Genomic DNA, 20,702 nt, shown 5'->3' with positions numbered 1-20,702 from the left:
CTTTCCCTGGTATACTATTGCTTATTAAATATGTCTTATGTGTAATGGTTTACTTCTGGTTATCTTGCTTTGTTCTTCCCAAAAGAACTATTAAAGAGAAAAAAAATACTAAATTCAAGAGATTTTTGTGGAGTGGAACTGATATAGGGAAGAAGTTTAACCCAATAAAATGGGAAAATCTTTGTCAATCTTATGAAAATGGGGGTCTTGGTGTTAAAGATATAAAAGTTACTCATTCTATTGATAATATGAGACATATATGGGATCTAGTATCTGATAAGAAGACTATATGGACTGAGTGGATTAAAGCTAATCTTATAAAAGATAATGATTTCTGGAAATTAACAGTCCCTCAAGACTCTTCTTGGTGTTATATAAGGATTCTAGAGCATATAGATTTAACAAAACAATTCTTAGGAACTGTGCTGGGAGATGGATCTTCAACTAACTTTATAAATGCAAACTGGCATCCTAAAGGAAGACTAGTGGATTGGGTTGATGCTGATTTCTTACAAAGTATTGGTTCTTCTGAGAATTCTACAGTGTCTGATTTCATCTGTGATGGACAATGGAATTTCCCTAAGTTTATAGAAGACTCTTCTAAGGAGATTGTGTACCAGCTAAAAGTTGTTGAGTTCAATACCACTGAGAAAGATCTTATTATTTGGAAACCTAACTCAACATGAGTTTTTCAGTGAAAGATACTTATATTGCTCTCAAGGGGGAACAACCTAAATTGGATTGTTGCACTCTGGTTTGGTTTTCTTGTCAGATCCCTAGACACTCCTTTATAGCTTGGTTTGCTGTTCATAAAAGACTTAAAACAAGGAATAAATTATTGTTTCAAGATGCTTCTTGTATTCTCTGTAATGAGGCAGTGGAGACTGAGGACCACATTTTTCATACTTGATGCTTTTCACAGCCTATATGGCAAGGTCTTATGCTGAAACTTGGTTATATCAGAGAACCTATGCATTCTTGGGATGATGAAGTCAAGTGGTGCAGTAATAACTTTAAAGGGTCTTCTTGCTTAAGCATTATTAAAAAACTTGCCTTTACTAGTTTTGTTTACCATATCTGGAGAGAGAGAAATGGTAGGATCTTTCAAGCTCAATTCAACTCTGCTGATCAGGTGAGTATGTCTATTGTGCAAGACATCAGATTTAAAATGGTTGCTAGAGTTCATACAGCTGAAAATAACCCTCATGCTAGATGGTTCTTAAATAGATGGAAAGTTGAATGCATTTTTACTAATCCTGAGGTAATTCAGTGTACTTGGTTATATCCTAACCCTGAAGAGATTATGTTGAACTCTGATGGCTCTCTAAAGGATAAAGCTGGTAATTTTGGTGCTCTGCTCAGGATGATGAAGGAGAAGTAGTAGATGCTGCTCATGGCACTAGTAAACCTATTTCTGTCTTAGCCCATGAGATGCAGGAGTTGAGTTAGGTTTAAAGATGGCTCTTCGCAAGGTTGCTTAAAATCCATGTGGCAATAGAATCTATGGCAGTCTTCACTATTCTTTATAATCCAGAAATGACTCCCCCTTGGAATGTGCTTCAGATATGGAGGCGTATCAAGAAACTAAAGAAAAGATTTGTGGAGTGGAGAATCTCTCACTGTTATAGAGAGACTAACAGAGCAGCAGACTCTTTAGCTGATAAAAGAGCTGAGAGCATGTGGGAGGAAGTAAGAATGAAGATTTCTCTACATATTTGAAGGAAATCCTGGCAGCAGACAAGAATCTGAGAGGAGGAAAAAGGCTACAAGTAGATAGTTTGCTTTTAACTTTTTAGTTTCTGTTTTCGTTTTCTTTTTTCTGTTTTCTTTTTTGTTTTGGTTTGGGTGTCCTTAACCCAGCTTACTGTGTCAAAACAAAAAAACACTAAACCTTGTGATTCTAATATTACTTTCAAAAGAGGCGCAAGCTGGGAAAACATGTCACGACTGTAATATCGTGTTTTTACGGGTCTGACGTTGCTCAAAGGAAAATACGTTTTAAGCCTAAGTAATAAGTAAGAAGATGAGAGGAGCGGCTTGGTAAGAAATTTTAAATAACGGGTATTATAACGGAACGGACAGGGGTGGAGCTAGCTTAGAGATGCACACCCAACTCATCTAGCCTATTTTTTGGTCATGAATTTGGCTTCCAACGTATTTTGCACCCTCTATCATGGCTAGACAAATTATTTTCACGCCCTTTCCTTCAACCCTCGTTCTGCCCTTGATAACGGCTAATTAAAACAGAAGAAGAATTATGATTTGGGATTTCTATTGGACTACTATAACGGGTGTGGAAACAGTCCTATATGATACCCTTATCACGTTTTTTTTTCTTTCACAATATAAGTTTAAGGCATTCAATGGAACAATTTTTCTTTTAAATTTAGACCTTATTTTTCTAATTTGTTTTTTTAACTTTCTCTTTATTCTTTACTTTCTCTTCCCTTCTAAAAAAAAACAAACTCAAAAGTCTTTTCATCTTTCTTGCTCAGATTTGGTCCTTTTTGGACCAGATCTCGGCAAAGATTATTGTTTTTATTTTGTTTTAGTAGATTTTCTGATTAGATAAGATGTTGTTTTTTAATTTGTGGTGTCTTTGACACATTTCTTCACCGTTTTGGTGATTTTATTTTCGCTTTTTGGACGATTCTTTTTTCGCTTTGAGAGCGATTATTTGTTCACTTTGATGGTGATTTGTTCAATCTTTGTTGGTTGGTTCATGACATGTTATTCTAGATCTGAGAACATCGATGATTCAACACGACATCGCTTTGAGTTCATCCTCAACAAAAGGGATTTAGGGGATCCGGGTTTTTCGCTCATATATACAAGATTAAGGGCTAAGCACTCCTTTGTTTTTAGAGCATCTCTTGTTATAGAAGACAAACATTCAAAATGGTCGGAATTGATTCCGGATTATACCATCTTTTCTCTCTACTTTTCATACAAAAATTGGGTACCTTTGCAGTATTTTGCTCTTTCTCTTCGCGAATTACATGTAATTGGTATCTTTATTTGTAAACAATCATGTAATCACCTTTTTGGATTGAATGAAATGTGGTCTGATTGTTCATCAAAAAAAATATTTCTTTTTTATAAGAACTCACATTTGAGGATACCTCCATAAATTAGGAGACACACAAAAAAGAAAAAAATAGACAATATGAAGTAATTTCAAAAACCTCTTATCCAAATGATTTTGATAATGGCTAAATTACCCTTGATTGATTAGTTTGTTAAAATTAATTAGTTAATAGATTAGTGTGTTAAGATTAATTTTAAGATTTTGAGTTATTTTGATTTTATTTTTAAAATGTTAGTCATGGAATAGAAAGAAAAGAAAAATAAGAATAATGATTTTGGGAGATTTGAGGGAAATGAGAGACTGAATATCAATTATACGTCCAAACATTCAACAAACAAGCTTTCACCAGCTTAGGCTTCCCCTCCAACTTTGTGGATTATATTATGCTCCTACTCAATCAATATCCATGGCACACCGCATGGATACATCACTCCAACCAGAGAAATACGACATGAAGACCCTCTCTCTTCTTATATCTTTATTATTTGTGCGGAAATACTGTCCACCAATTTGGGAATACTTGAAGCACAAAATAAGATAGAGAGGCTCCGCATTTCTCAAAAAGCTCCACCAATACTGCATCTTATGTACGCGGATGATCTCTTAATAACATATAAAGCAACTCCATAAGGCACCAATCACCTCAAACTACTGCTACAGGCTTACGACACCTCGACGGGTCAACACATCAACGACTCTAAATCCACACTGATACATCACCCGAAGCTAGAACAACCCTAGATAGATAAGTTAAACCAAGATTTCAACATGCCAACAACATCGAACCCCCTACCTATTTAGGACTACAATTTAAACATGGTGGATCCTCTAGCCACATATTTGCCCCTATGCTTCAACGGCTGGCACGCAAGGCAAAAGAATGGATGACCAAATGCCTCAACCAATCGGGAAGATTCGGGCTCATAAAATCACCACTAACCCCTACTGCCAACTACCTCATGCAAACCCAAATCCTTCCTTCTCATATCCACCAAAAATGGATCGTATCACGACAAACTTCTTCTGGGGTCATGATTCTTCAATCAGAAAACTCCATCCACTGGGAAAAGAAAGCTCCACAAACCCAAATCACAAGGAGGGCTCAGTATCCGAAGTAGTAAGGAACACAACAAAGCACTACTCATGAAACGAGCATGGCACATTCACCAAAACCTAACTCTATCTTAGCCAGACCATATAATGCAACTTGATCAGACCCCCATTTTCGAAAGCATCCCACCACTCCCGTCTTCCCCTAGACCTCAGTGGAGGCAAATGGCCTCGCCCATACCATTTTTCGAACAACATCTCTTCCACCAAATAGGAGATGGATTACACACCCCCATACAAGCAAATTGGATACCACAATTTGAAAATACCATCAACCCAGCTTCTTGTTATCCAATACAATCAGTAACAGACATCATCGACCCATCAACCAGGAATCATAATCATGAAAGATTAAGCCTACCACCCCACCCCATAATTCAACGAATCATCAACATACACATCCTACAGAGCAATCAATCCGATAGGATCATATGACCTTTTACAAAAAGCGGACAATATACTACTGCTTCAAGATACAACTACCTCATTAGAGCTTCTGCGCAAACTCACCAAAACCCCCTTCCACCATCCAACTTTATTTGGACACTCCCATGTCCCCCGAAAGTACAACTTTCCTTGTGGAAAGCAATTAATGAGAGTTTACCAACCCTCAAAATTCTTCATCGCATCCATCTCACCAACTCCAACCTATGCCCTCAATGCAGTTCTAATCCCGAAACATCCAGTCACATTCTGCTATATTGTCAGACAGCTATAGATTCTTGGAACTTCTTACTAAACCACCTCAGAAACCTTCACGTCACCTCGCAAGGCATACCCATTTAACTACCTCACCAAACAACCATATCCGAACTTCTTCAAACAAAAGTACCTGCACCGATAACCACAACCTTCTGCTTCCTTTTTTGGTCCTTATGGTTAACCAGGAACGGTGTTATGTATCGCCAAAAACAATAAAATCCGATAAATGTAATGCAAATGGCCATCAAGCTCCAGCAGGAATATTCTTGGGCCAGACACACCTCCCACCGGTGCTCCCTGGGATGCATCCATATCCAAACCCATCACAAAGAACAGTAACAACTTCAACCATCTTTGTAGGATGACTCAAGCCTCAATCAGATTGGATCAAAATCAACACGGACGACGCAACAAGAGGAAATCCTGGAGTAGAGGGATAAGGTATTATTTGTAGAAATGAGGAAACCAACACTATCCTAGCAATAACACAACCTCTAGGCATCACAACAGCACTTGCAGCGGAGACCTGGGCCATGCACATAGCCTCTAAAACGGCAATGAAACAAGGATGGTCATAAGTACAATTTGAAACGAATTCGGAAAATTTAATGAGATTTATAACCTCAGATACGGACCCCCTTGGTATGTATCTGACCTGGTTGCAGAGATAAACAAAGGCTCACCCAAATCCAGCAATATACCGTTAGCCACGTCTACAGAGAAGCAAATCATGCAGCAGATGGTTTAGAAAACCGAGCAGCGGATGATTGCTCCATAAAGAGACTCACGACAACAGTATGAGAAAATACAATTCCGCAATCTATCAGTTCTATTGTAATAGCAGACTCTACGGGTATTACGTACCCCGTGTAATTTCAGTCCAATCTAATAAATTTCATACTTCAAAAAGAAAATAAAAAACATCCAAACGCAGTTGATCATCTATTAGACTGAAATTACACGGGGTGCGTAATACCCCCGTGTTGAAGTATGAAATTTTTGCTTTAATTCGCATAAACGCACTTAAATGTGAAAAAACGTCAAAAAAAAAAATCACTATAGACTGTCCCCTTAGTTAAAATCTAGCCCCACATAATCGCTAGTGTCCCCCAAATTGTTAAAGTATCCATGGAATGTTGTTTTTCTTTAAAAAAATATTAATTTTTAATTTTCCCGATATGCAGTGGGAGTGAAAATAAGCCGTGTGTCAACACCAATAAAATTTGATTATGTAAACGCACACATTTATAAAGTCTGCTCGTTGTTTTCCTTTTTCTTTTTTCTGCTACATAATAAGATGATATAGGAATACAAGATCATACTCTTGTTCATGTAATTTTAGTATCGATCAAAATGTCTTTTAAAATCGACTAAGGTTCGTAGGGATTTAAACTAGTCGATTGCATGAAAACCAAAATCAAAATTTTTAAAAACCCATATCATTGGCAAAGTATAAGATGTCCAACCTAGTCGATTGTAAAACATTCATCAAAAATGAAGAACAAGGTTTCAAATCGATTAAGTCCACCATTAACAACTTAGCCGATTTCAACGCATTATTCAAAACTGAAGACGAGATTCACAATTGGTTACGGCTAAAATTCATAGTCTAACTATTGTAATGTGAACAAGATTCACGTTCGGTATCCTCAAGCCATAACCTAACCGATTGTGATGTAAAATGAATAACAAATTCACAAGCGGTGAGGCCAAACCTAATCGTCTTAGTTGATTTTGATTGTGTCCTTCAACAAATATGCACCGTCTTGGACCAGTACGCCACCCTTAAACCACTGTGACTTCACATGTCAAGTCGATTATATCCCAGGAACAACTGACACTCCCTACAAGACCTCCTTTCTACTAGATAACAAAATGCGAGAAATAAATTAGATTTCATATAATGGAATGGATAATTATTAGTAAAGTATTTTTTAAAAGGTAAGAATAACTTAGTCATTTCACATGCATTGGGACATCCTTAATCCTATTATCCTAGATGGAAATATCCAAGTAACCCCAAAAATGTATCATAAATAATATAATAAGAAATCAAGATACTCATTTCAAAAGCTAAATTGAGGATTTTATGCCATATATTCTATATGAAATAAAGAATAAAGATAGGCAATTCGTAAAATAAAGAAGATTATGGTAATGTGGAAAGTGTTGTGTCATCAAGTAGATAATTCTAAAGGAATTTTTTTAATTTTTTTTATCTAGTACTATAACTTTTCATAATGAAATATGACGGTAGTTAGTTAACACAATTAATTTGGCAAAGTTTTTCATTCATTATATGTTTGTGCAAGCTACCATATGCATAATAATAAGTTTTGAATACCCGGTAGTTTGTGGAACCATGAGACAAATTTTACCAGTGCCATATATAGTGTCATAATAATAGGTTTTGGATTACCCTACAGTTTTTGGATCCATGACACAAATTTTACATTTAATTGGCATCTAAATAATGAAAGACACATTTTGTGTCTCGACCAATAGTAATTTTTGGCCACATAATATATTTTGACAAATGGACGAATTTTAGGTAACATTTTTCATCGCTTAAGTATTTATTTTTGAAAAGATTCTATCTCCTTATTGATTATGTAAAACGGTAGAGCTTATACTGGTAGGATTCTTTCTTTCTTTTTTTAACTTTTTTTTGCATAGTTACTTAGCGTGTTAGCCGACAGCTCAGGTAGAGCTATTAGGATGGGCATATAATTCGTGACTGATAGTCATGTATGCTAGCCAAAATACGTTTAATTTGAGTTATTTAAATCAAACTAACTCATGAAGAAACAAGCATACTCGGACCATGCTAATGGCGTCAAGAATGGTGACAAAAGCAATACCCAAAAGTACAATCCGAAACAGACTCGGAAAGCCTACTTAAATTTGTAGTCTCTGATATTAAACCACCATGGTATAAAGATAAAGTCATTATCAAAATCAAGTAAAAAATACTTCAAATTCCACAATGTACTATCCAACACATGCTATATGGAGGAAACCAAGTAACGGTTGGTCGAGCGAATCATGCGGAAGATGGAAGGGAGTTTGGAAATCCTTCTATAACAACGTGGAACCATAAGATCCGGTCTTTATAAATCAAATTGTATTATTATATGACTCGATGGGTATGCATACCCTCGTGTAAGTCTAATTCACGCTTCAGGGGAAAAAAAGGAAAAAATGAGAGCTTTTCTTCGTTTCAGGATAATTACGGTAATACCCCGATATTCGGCAGTGGTTGGCCGAATGCAATATAAATAATGATTTTTCCTTTCCTAACACCGACGCCTTTTCAGCACAATTGGCTCCATCTAGCAGGAAACTCTACAGTTAAGCGTGCTCGGGTGGGAGCAATCGTGGGATAGGTAATCTCCCGGGAAATTACTGCTGGATTATCGCAGTGATGCCCATTGAAAACATCACATTACCGGATGACCACAGTGGCTAGGTGGGTCAATATCGGTAGAGGGTCGGGTCATTACAAATGGTAACAGAGACGACGACGGGTCACCTGTCAAGGGTGAAAGAGTATACTGGACGGGATATGTCAGGTATTGGTCTCATGAGGGATAGGTAATGTAGGAGATCTCGGCTTGTATATATATATATTCCGGAATCGAGGACGACTCCAATTTAAAGTGGTGGTATTGTAATACCCCGATATTCGGCAGTGGTTGTTCGAATGAAATATAAATAATGGTTTGTACTTTCCTAATACCATGGCCTTTTCAACACAATTGGCTCCAGTTGGAAGAAAACTCTGCAGTTAAGCATGCTCGGACGGGAGCAATTCAGGGATAGGTGACCTCTCGGGAAATTACTGCTGGAGTACCGCAGTGATGCCCATTGAAAACCCCGCATTGCCGGATGACTGCAGTGGCTAAGTGGGGACAATATCGATAGAGGGTCGGGTCATCACAAATATGTATTACACCGATATTCGGCAGTGGTTGGTCGAATAGAATATAAGTAGTCGTTTGTCCCTTCCTAACATCGAGGCCTTTTCAGCACAATTGGATCCAATTGGCAGAAAACTCTGCAGTTAAGCGTGCTCGGGAGGGATCAATCCATGGATGGGTGACCTCCCAAGAAAATACTGTAGGATTAACGCAGTGATGCCCATTGAAAATCCCACACTTTCGGATGACCGCAGTGGCTAAGTGGGGACAATATCGGTAAAGGGTCGGGTCATTACATATGGTATCAGAACCTATGACGAGTCACCTATAGAGGGTGATAGAGTATGCTAAACGAGATATGTCAGGTTATGGTCTCATGAGGAACATGTAATGTCGGATATCTGGGCTTGTATATATATTCCGGACCCAAGAACGACACAATTTAAGGTGGTGATATTGTAATACCCCGATATTCGGCAGTGGTTGTTCGAATGGAATATAAATAATGGTTTTTCATTTCCTAACACCGAGGCCTTTTCAGCACAATTGGATCTAGTTGGAAAAAAACTCTGCAGTTAAGCATGATCGGGCAGGAGCAGTCCAGAGATGGATGACCTCCCGGGAAGCTGTTGTTGGATGATGACAATGGTTCCCGTTAAAAACCCCACATTGGCGGATTACCACAGTGGCTAAGTGGGGACTGTGTGACCTCCCGGGAAGCTGCTGCAGGATGTCCGCAGTGGTGCATTTTAAAAATCCCACACTGGCGGATAACAACAGTGGCTAAATATGGACAATATCGGTGGAGGGACATGTCATTACAAATGGTATCAGATCTAACGATGGTTCACCTATCGAGGGTAGGAAGGTACGCTAGACGAGGTTTCTCCAGGTGCTAATCTCATGAAGGATAGGGAGCGTCGGAGATCTGGGATTGAATATATTCAGAAGCCGAGGATATCTCCAATTTAAGGTGGTGGTATTGTTAAATGTATGCGGCAGTCCTGGCCAAATAAAATATAAGTAAAGGTTTGTCCTTTCCTAACAACGAGGTCTTTTCAGAATAATGGGCTCCAGTTGGAAGAAAACTATGATTTAAGCGTGTTCGGGAGGGAGAAATCAAGGGAGGTGACCTCCCGGGAAATTACTGCTGAATTACTGCAGTGATGCCCATTGAAAACCCTACACTGTCGGATGACCGTAGTGGCTAAGTAGAGAAAATTTGCCTATTGAAAACTCCACATTGCCGAGTGACCACAGTGGCTAAGTGGGGAAAATTTCAATAGTGGTTCGGGTCATTACAGTTATCCTCCTAACTTGGGTTTATTTATTTTTTTGATCGGTAAAGAATTTGGTGCTGGCGAGTTTCGACTCCTCACTTGGATTTGAAATATAAAATTATAGAAATCATTGTAAAGGGATGGGTCTTCACCTTGTATAACTTTCCTTAGTGTTTAATATATCAACGGTTTGGTATATTAATGTATGTATTTCCTTAGATTTACTAGAAGAAAAAAAAAAGAATCAAACTACCCGGTCTATCTCTTAACAAATTAATATGGTACCATCTTGTTTTTTTTTTTTACCAAAGAAAATTAATCATCATTAATGGAATGGAGTTTACAAATATTGGATGGAAGCCTGGCGACAAGATGGGCTCCAATCCCTTTTTGGATAACAACACCTATCCCGTGAAAAAGAAAATCTCCAACAACAACATTCTCATCATGACTAGCCATGTAATTTCGCAACCTCTTCCGGAAATCCACAGTATCACTCCCTAGCCCACCCAAGGTAGTGAAGGCAAGAACACAAACCCCAGCCTCTGACTCGTATATTTATCAAAATACTTGGCCCTCTTCTTCACAACCGCATTGTCAATAGCCCGACCAAGAACAAAATTACGCTCCCACTCATCCGTAAAGGGGGAAACACCGGTAACATACAAACACATATCCTGACCACTATCCCAACCATACACAAGGATATCCGCGGGTCGTAGGGCCAGTCCATTGTCTGAAAGGAGTCCCAAGTCCACTTCTTTTCCGGCTGAAACACACGCTCGATAACAAATGTCTATCACAGACAAGATCATGCATGTATTTGAGCCCACCCTTTTATTGCAGTGCAAGGCATGGTCTTCAAAAATATCCATCCCTTTACCACATCTAGAGCACAAATCTTCAACTTCAAAGAGAGGGATCCCCAATCTATAACGCAAAACACCACAAAACTGTCTAGCCCCAATTATTTGTTTGAGCCCATCAATAGGAATCGCCATCAAGTAATCCTGAGCATGCTTGACTCTATTACTCTGCCAAAGAGCTGAATCACGTGCAGTCATAACAAACTGGGTGGATATATTCTTCTTCACCGCATCAAAATATTTGATTGCCAAGGATCTCATAGAGTGGGGAAATTTTTTTTGGACCATTTCTCGATTTGTGCGTGTCATCCTTGCGCAGGGGCCATGCTAATCTTCTCTGTATCGTTTCAATTTTATTGGATGTCCCCGAAGGGACAAAATTAAAGGAGATGCCTGATAATTTCATTGATATGAAATTTTGGTTATGATCAATTACATCATAAATAAATGGAAAGAAACAACTAGTACTTACATTACTGATTTCAAATCTTAAAAGAAAAACCTGAAATTGTACTATTCTCCATTCCATCGATAAGATTGATATCTTCCTAGTGGTTATGATTTTGAACCATTCTGATTCCTGATCTTTAGAATCTTGATCTTCAGATTCTTGATCATCAACATCATATATGTTATATGCTTCCACAGTAGAGAAGTAATAATCCCAACTTGACATCATCACGATCAATATCGGTATTAATTTCCGAAGTAGATCGTCGTCTTTCATAATGCATTTGATATAAGAAATATGAATGGTATTGAAACACCATTAGATCTATAAAAACAAAGAAAAAATCCCTGAAATTGTTAAAACAACAATTTTTTATTGATTTTTGTTAAAGGGAGAGCAAAATAAGATCCGAGGAGAGCAAAAATCGTACTTAACTCAGTAACTAGGATCGATTCAATGTGTTAATATGAGTTGGAAAAAATTACCCTTACTTGACATTGTTCACCCAGTCGGCGTAAAAAATGAAATCTACCCTCTCGACGTCGCTACTCATGTCCAAACCCTAACTACGTTTATCCTTTCCACTCTATTAATAAAAACTATCCTTTCCGCCATTAAAAAGTTCATGGTTTTTTTTTCTTTTCTTTCTTTCATGAAGCATCTTCACAAGATCATGGGTTCTTATTAATCAATACCATCTTTACTTTGATCACTAGCTCATTGAATAAAAAGTTCATGGGTTCTTATTGATCTTGTGTTTCTGAAATAATAATGATTTTTGTAGAGGAGGATTTATTGTTTTGTTTTTTCTCTAAAGACCTTTCAATTCAGTTTAACCATTTATTGATGAATATTACTGTAGTTTTTCTTTCCCGATAGATTTGGCTCCATTTTGGGATACATGAGAATTTTATGTAACCATTAGTCTAATATTCATCAACCGTTACCTGGAGTTTCACTTCTCTGCATTAGAAATTACTTTGTCAAATCCCAGCAACCGTGATATCCATCTCCACCTAATGTATTACCAAGGATTTCCTCCATAGTTAGTCAATTTGTACAAACAAACAAAGATCAAAATTGGACAAATCATCTTTAGTCTATGTTTCCGCAATCCATCTTTAGATCGATGTAAATGACGAAAGTGTCGAAAGGATAAAACTCGTCCCCGTTAATGGAAGATCCAGTTTTAGTGTATCCGGTATAGTGCGTGCGAAAAAATTGTGCGTCTAGTAAGGCTAATCTGGTCCGATTTGGACAAATATGTAAATTCAGTTGTTAGTGAGTTGAATACGATTTTTTCACTCCTTGGATCCTATTTTTCTCTCCCTTTAACAAAAATCTTTTTATTAGATATTTACATAAACCTAAGAGAAATAACCCTGATTTGTCCAGAAGATTCAAAATCTAATCAAATCCGGACAAATCAAGGAGATTCTACTCTTTTTTTTCTGGGAGTTATGGGAGAGAAGAGAGAGAAAAGGAAAGTGAAAAAGCGGGGGTACAACAACCACACCCAATATTTCGATTAGCAATATGTATGGACTAACTCCAATACTTTTAAGAGAATCAACTAGACAGTCAGACTCAATCTTAATAAAAGTATATCAAGAGCTATATCTCACTTTCTCGATTCAATACTTACTCAAGCAAATATAAATTTGCGAGTCTAATTGTATACAAGAGAAATCACTTGAACGGTACCAAAGGCCAATGTTCAAGGATCAATCAATTTCAATCAACAACCAAAGGTTGGATTTCCCAATTGATCGATTCAACGCACAACCTGTGATATTTCAGTTGTATAACAAAATATAATGCGGAAAAGAAATAACACAGTCACCAGAAGTTTTTTTAACGAGAAAACCGCAAATGCAGAAAAACCCCGGGACCTAGTCCAGATTGAACACAAACTGTATTAAGCCGCTACAGACACTAGACTACTGCAAACTAACTTCAGTCTGGACTGTAGTTGAACCCCAATCAATCTCACATTAATCCAAGGTACAGTTTCGCTCCTTACGTCTCTGATCCCAGCAGGATACTACGCACTTGATTCCCTTAGTTAATCTCACCCACAACTAAGAGTTGCTACGACCCAAAGTCGAAGACTTTAATAAACAAATCTGTATCACACAGAAAAGTCTACGGTAATAGATAAATCTGTCTCCCACAGAAATACCTACGAGTTTTTATTCCGTATTTTGATAAATCAAGGTGAACATGAACCAATTGATAAACCAGACTTATTTTCCCGAAGAACAGCTTAGTATTATCAATCACCTCACAATAATCTAAATCGTATGATGAAGAAACTAGATATTGTGGAATCACAAATGATGAGAATAAGATGTTTGTGACTACTTTTATATCTTGCCTATCGGAGAAATCAATCTCAATTCAATCCTTACGATTTTACTTAGTACGATAGAAACAACAAGATAAGATCACACAACTACGAGAAAGTAGTATCGGTATGGCTTCACAATCCCAATGAAGTCTTCAAGTTTTTAACCTACAGGGTCTCGGTAGAAACCTAAGTTTAAAGGAGAATCGACTCTAGCTAATACAACTAGTATCACACAAGAGGTGTGGGGATTAGGTTTTCCAGTTGCTAGAGTTCTCCCTTATATAGTCTTTCAAATCGGGGTTTGCAATCAATGTTAGCTTAGTAACAAAGCATTCAATATTCACCGTTAGATGAAAACCTGATTGGATTCAAGCTAATATCTTTCAACCGTTAGATCGAAACTTATCTTGTTACACACAAATGAAATGCACGTTTATCTAGGTTTGTGTAACCGTACCCAAACATGCACATCTAGTTGGTTCAACAGTAGTTAACCAAATGGTTAGCCATATGAGCACTTTCATATCAACCATATTCTTCTCCAACTAGTTCATTTGAGTCGTTCAATTTCTTAGAACTTTATAATAGACACAATTGAAACAAAAACGATTTGATTCACTCGAATCGATTCATGAACTTTATAGCCACGGTTTGCAAACTTGCATTCCTTAGTTTATATAAGTTTAAGTTCACGAATAATCGTTTTTAGAAAATAACCAACTCAAGTACGTGGACTGGTACGCGGACTTAAGTACCCGGAATAAGTTTGTAAATAGTTCACAAACTCCAGCAGATTTTCTCGGGAAGAGAACCTCCGGAAGTACGCGGACTGGGTTCGCGGACTCTGTTCCGGTTTTCCTGATCAACAAAGTACACATACTTTGGTTCAAGGAATAATGACTTATACATGTATGAAATGCTTATATCCAACAATGGTTATATAATCTAAACTCTCATTTCAACCATTGCAACATTCTTAGAGGACGTTATATAGTTGTTGTTCACAAACCATTTTTCGTCAAAGCCATTTTCAAGTGATTGAAACTTAACATGACTTTCGTCACTAGTAAATATGAACTTGGACAAAGCGAAAGCTTACCAACACATATCTCGAGAAATAGATAAGCGAGATAAACTCGGCTCGAAATAGCAAATGTGTATAATCAAAGTTTATATAGCAAAACGACTTTTTTCTCAAAATAGGAGATAGAGTAGATAGACTTTTGAGTGATAGATAAGTTCAAGTCTCCACATACCTTTTAGTCGATGAAGTTCCACCAGTTCCTTGAGTAGTTCTTCGTCTTTGTATGATGATCTCCATGGAGTCTTGATCTCAACTACACTTTTTATCCTAGTCCTAGACCTAGTTAATAGTAGACTAGAAATCAAGACTTATAGTTTTGATCACTAACATTGACAAATATGCTTGAGATAGCAACGCATGCGAGTTCGACCGAGCAGTGCTCTAACAGAAAGGTTCTCTGATAACATCTCGTTTCAATACACCAAAAAAACAGTTTCTTTACAGGGATAACTAGTTTTTAAAATAAATGCCAAACAAGTATTCTTACAAAAATGATATTTGTAGCAAGAGTTTCTTCTGTTGTATTTGTGGCCCACATTACCCGTATCCATTTGGGTTTGGATTTGATCCAGAGAGATGTTCCCATTTAAACTTTGAAATGGATTCTTCTTGGTGGAAAACCAAGTGTAAACGGAGCCAAGAGAATTCTGGATAGACGGCCATGAGGTGGTAGATATCTTAGCAACTAAATATCTTTGATGGAAATAAAGTTTACTGCTATAAATAGCCATTAGAGAGGTGTAAAACCTATTCCTTGGCATAGTAAGAGTTGCTAGAATTCCATCTTTATGCCCATCAACTAGAAAAGAAATGGTGAGATTATTAAAGTTTATCCTCAATACAATCTCCATCAAGTTTATTTGTTTTTCTGTTAGCTGATAGAAATACAAGGATTCAATCAAACAACTATGGCTCTGCCAGGTATGTATCATCACTTATTTTCAATCAAACTTGTATGTAGTAGTAAATATGATAATCCTAGATCATGTTGTTCATGTTAGAATTGAATTAATAGCATGATTAAAGTCCTACAGTTGGTATCAGAGCCAACTGGATCATTCATGTTTGCTCATAATCGTAGATAATTTGGGTTAAATTGATGGTTCGTTTAATCCTCCTATGACAGTGATGATCAATTTTGTGCTGTTATGATCATGATACAGTATCACTGTAGTAGTGCTTACACTGATTGCATGTTCAACCTTCATGAAAATATTTATTGATATTTTTTTTAAGATGATCACGAACTGATTCATGTCTAAGACTCATGGTTAATGACGGTCATCATCTCTGTAAATAGAGCATGCTAAGGTTGGAAGTTATGCAATACCCATTAAAATAAATTATTTGATGAATTTTGTGTTCTCTGTTTTGAGAGAATTTTCATGCTGATCGGCTGACATTTTTTTTAATGGGTAAAGACAAGTTTTCTCGGTTATTTAGGTTTGTTAACCGACTATAGTGTAAAAGGTCTTAGCAGAGCATGTACTGGTTCTGGATGTTTAGAATCCTCAACGGACCATTCCAAGGAAATAATTTTGTTCATATCGGTTATGATTGTTTTTAGACCGACTAATACTGTGAACTTGAAATGATAAAATATCAATCCGTTTAGTAGTTAAGACAAATCCTAGAGGTATATGTGTCATTTACTGACCAACATAATCCTGGCCCTTCATGTATGACGGCGGTCCTTGGCTCATTTACTGACCAACATAATATGTAATCTCAAATATGTTATGTACTACATATGAATAAATGTTATGTATTGATACTACATATTAATACTGTTATGTTATACTAGTATACTACATATTACTACTAATATACTAGTAAACTAGTTACTACTAGTAACTACTAGTATACTATACTACATATTAATATTAGTATTACATATTACTACTAGTATACTAGTTACTACTAGTATATTAGTATTAAATATTACATATTATTAGTATTACATATTACATATACTAGTAAACTAGTACATATATTACTACTAGTATAGTAAAGTAGTTACCTAATTTACTAGTAACATATTTTTGTTACTACTAGTACAATACATATTAATATGTAGTATCACCGTATTGATACTACTAGTATGTAGTAACATACTACTAGTAACATTTACATGTGTTGATACTAATTAGATCTGGAAGGGTGTTTTAGGCATTTTGAAAACACACTTTATAATCTTCACAAAGTTTTTGGACTAGACAGTAAATAATGTAGTTCAAAACGAGTAAATATTTTTCATGGATGGACTAGCCATTAACTGAGTCATGAAAAACTTGACTAAACAGTAATTCCTACATATTTTGAACAACTATCCTAATCACTATAATCCTCTCGCGGGACTTTTCTCCGTCACTTTGGGCATCAACATAGAATCGTTGCTTTTCTTAACAACCAGCAACCAGAAAGTCAGCATCAATCACCAGGTACCACTATGATTTAAACCATAGAACTTGTGCTTAGGGTGCAACTGTCTAATTTATTGGACACTAAACGAATCTACTTGTCCAAAATCAGAAATATTTGGTATCAATAGGCCACCACAACCGATTAATAAATATAGAAAATGTGATCTCTTATACGGAAGAGCTTGTTAAAAACATAAGTCATTAATTAGCTTGAGATTCATGTTTAACTTTTAACTCTATTTGAAAGAGATAAATCAAAAACCTGTGATCCATAAAATCCAAAAACAATTGATGACAGATAGAACCCAAATTATAAAGTATAAACCACTACACGATAAGACATGTTGATCATTTCATAAGGTAGTAGACAGTTCCAAGCCGATAGCAACAATGGATATAATAAATTTGTCTCTCGTGGAATTTAAGAGATCATGAGATAATAATATTGACAAATTCAAATGCTAAGTAAGCAAAGCATTTACAGTTTTTTTTTTCCAGTTTTGTCCAAACAGAGACTATTCCGTAAAATTATATAGAAATGTTGTCGTACTCAAAGGCCACTATTGACAACTTAAAACTCAAAATTAGATATTTTGACATATGGTCAAAATACATTAATATATATGACACAAATTAGCCATTATACTACCATTATAACAATTGACTATTATTATCACTGAACCCTATAGTACATCCATCAAACCCATTGTTAAACAAACATACGTATTAAATGAATGTATAAGCCCTAACAGAGATGGATGATGCGAACGAACAATTTAGTGTTAAGATTAAGTGTCAAGAAACCCAAGAGGGCCAAGACACCTCAAAACTTGTAAGACAAATCATAGCAGCCTATGATTCGAAAATATACTATAGATAAACTAACGATTTCATTAACAGGATACTGCTCCCAGTTATCTAAAAAAATAGTTCAATCCATTTCGCAGTAAGTTTAGTGATCCAATTTGGTTAGTCAGCAAATATTTACTGTTGGGCCAAAAATGAAGAAATAAAAAAATATTGAAGCGAAAGATGTACTCTTCCACAAACTGCAGTCCAATGACCTCACAATCTCAGCTATCTAAGCTAAGAGTATCGTTTCCAAACAAACATCCTAATCCCATTTTTTCAAGTATTGATAACACTTGCGTTCCTCTGCAGATTCTTGATCCACATACATTTGTGTTCTGCAAAACAACATATTAAAATTCATGATAGTAACTTATATATAATTCTCATTTAATATACAAATTTATACACAATACTAACCTTGGATGTTCGTATCACATTTTCCATCTTTAGCCTTGTACGGGTAATCTTCTTCGGTTTCGATTTCACCATTCTTAATGATGAACTGGAACCCATATTCCGTAAGACCTCCATCACATCTTTGGATGTAAGATGTATCACAGTCCACAAACTCTTGTTTACACAGTGGAATCAGATCTCTAGTAGTGACCTTGTTTACACCTTCCACCGCAGCAACAGTTGAGAAAGCCCAACAAATGATCATAGTAGAACTTGAGGTTTCTTTGTTAGAAGCTTCATTGTCACTATATGTAACTTATCATTCTGCATCATGCAAGAAATAGAGCCCCCAAGCATCTCCTATGGAAATTTTTATTGTAAGTGTCCCTGAAAAATGTCTGAGGGCCTCCAGCATAAGCAAGCAGAGAAATGGAACAGTTTGCCATGATAAAATAGATTTCATTTTTTTTTTCTTGAGTACAATAATCAAAGTTTAGTGAACAATTGAACTAATTAAAGCTTACTGAATTATCAAAAACAAAAATTCCAGAAAATAAATAAAAACCCACATTTCATATTATCCAAAATTATAGAAAGTCACACCTGGGATTAACCATGTAACAATTACTTAAGATGGAAATTCATAACAAAATTTTGGAAATTCGTAACAATTATTGATTAAGGTATCGCCTAACAGAATTTAAAAATCGAAGTCAGAAACACAATTACCTAAGATGGATGGCACCTCTTTTCCGAGAACAACAGTTGAAACCTGCAAACAATGAACTCAGAAACTTGAACTAAAAAAATCAAACGAAAATTGAAAAGAATTAAAGGGAAAAAAAGGGTAAAATCAAACTAAAACTGAAAATAATTAAAGGATAAAAATCGTCAATTACCTAGCAGTGTTGAGAGAGAATGCGTCTGAAACATGGGAAGATGATGACCTATGTTGGTGTTTATATAGAGGAACATTTGTAATGTATGAGGAACATGATTAACGGTCTTCAATGTCGACAATACTTGAAAAGAATGTTTTGGTGGTTTCCTTATTTTTCCCAAATTTAGAATGAGAAGAGAAGATCACAGGAAATTTCAGCCCTAGTGGAAGATAGGCGCATATTTCGTCCCTAATTTCGTTTTGATAATGTGTAACTGAAGAAGGGGATAAATAATGGAGGAATCATAATGTGTAACGTACGAAGAGGATAATACGGAGGAATCACTCTGAGTGGTTGGATCTGGGCGTAAAACATGGATTGATTTTCAGCCACGATTTGTCTTTCAACTTTGGGAGATTTTGAGAATAAATGGTGGCCGTGGATCGCAATAAATTTTCCAACTGGAACCGTCGGATCAGAAAAAAACCATTTTTTTTGTAAGATAGATTATATGCTTACCAAATCTCAGAGGTTTGCATATCCCGAGCAGCTACATTAGTCAAGTACATGGATGTGTGCTAAATGATCTTAATTTCCATACTATGAGTGTAATTGGTTATGAGTTGGAATACAATTGGGATTTTCTCGGAAATATACATTTAGTGCATATCTTATATATTTTCGAAATTGGTAAATCTTATTCTCAAACAATCCCTTGGTCATAATTCTATAAATAGGGAGTCTTTTGTATCCTTAAAAACTCTTCCCTTGAACACACCTCTGTCGTGTGGGAAATACAACTTGAAAAAGATAAGAATAATCTAATTAGGTGAAACATCTTACATTGTATTTCTTTTAAAATCTTCTCTGGAATCAAGAAGCCTTTAAACTTATCGTTGGTGGAAGACAAGTGATCAAGCTTATTAATTGTTATGAACTAACAGTGTAATTATCTTCAATTGATCAAGCTTCTTTGTTATGGTCCTTCTCTTCTGATATAAAGTCACTCAAGTATGTTTGAATATTTGAATACATATCGCAGATGTAAGTGATTGTAGATTTGTGAGACAAAACTGTTGATCTATCAACATTAACAAACTTCGTTCCGTGTGTTTGGTTAATAGTGGAATCAAGAGTTACTTTGAAGATTACAATTAAAGGTTGGAAACTTGAAGAACTTTCTTTTTAGTTCCGATCTTTGTATTACTTCTTGCTAAATTGATTCTCTGGGATCCACAAGTTGCTTAACTTGTTGTACATTAGACTTGTAAAAGATCAAACATAATGTCTAGTAGCATT

The 20,702-nt window shown here is 36.1% G+C and overlaps 1 long non-coding RNA gene and 1 other non-coding gene across 2 annotated transcripts; both read right to left on the bottom strand.

Annotated features, from left to right (window-relative positions):
- Positions 1-11,236: 11,236 nt before the first annotated feature.
- Positions 11,237-11,342, bottom strand: LOC113307032. The gene has a single exon (XR_003339000.1). It is a non-coding gene; the product is annotated as a U6 spliceosomal RNA (small nuclear RNA).
- Positions 11,343-18,140: 6,798 nt separating this feature from the next.
- Positions 18,141-19,653, bottom strand: LOC113304800. Its single transcript, XR_003338409.1, has 4 exons — positions 19,422-19,653; positions 19,252-19,294; positions 18,544-18,920; positions 18,141-18,461 (listed from the first exon to the last, which is right to left on the bottom strand). It is a non-coding gene; the product is annotated as an uncharacterized LOC113304800 (long non-coding RNA).
- Positions 19,654-20,702: the final 1,049 nt, after the last annotated feature.

Source organism: Papaver somniferum, chromosome 8 (genome assembly GCF_003573695.1).
Source record: "Papaver somniferum cultivar HN1 chromosome 8, ASM357369v1, whole genome shotgun sequence".
Lineage (NCBI taxonomy): Eukaryota > Viridiplantae > Streptophyta > Magnoliopsida > Ranunculales > Papaveraceae > Papaver > Papaver somniferum.
The sequence above is the reverse complement of the archived record's forward strand: the minus strand, read 5'-3'. Positions and strand labels throughout refer to the sequence as shown.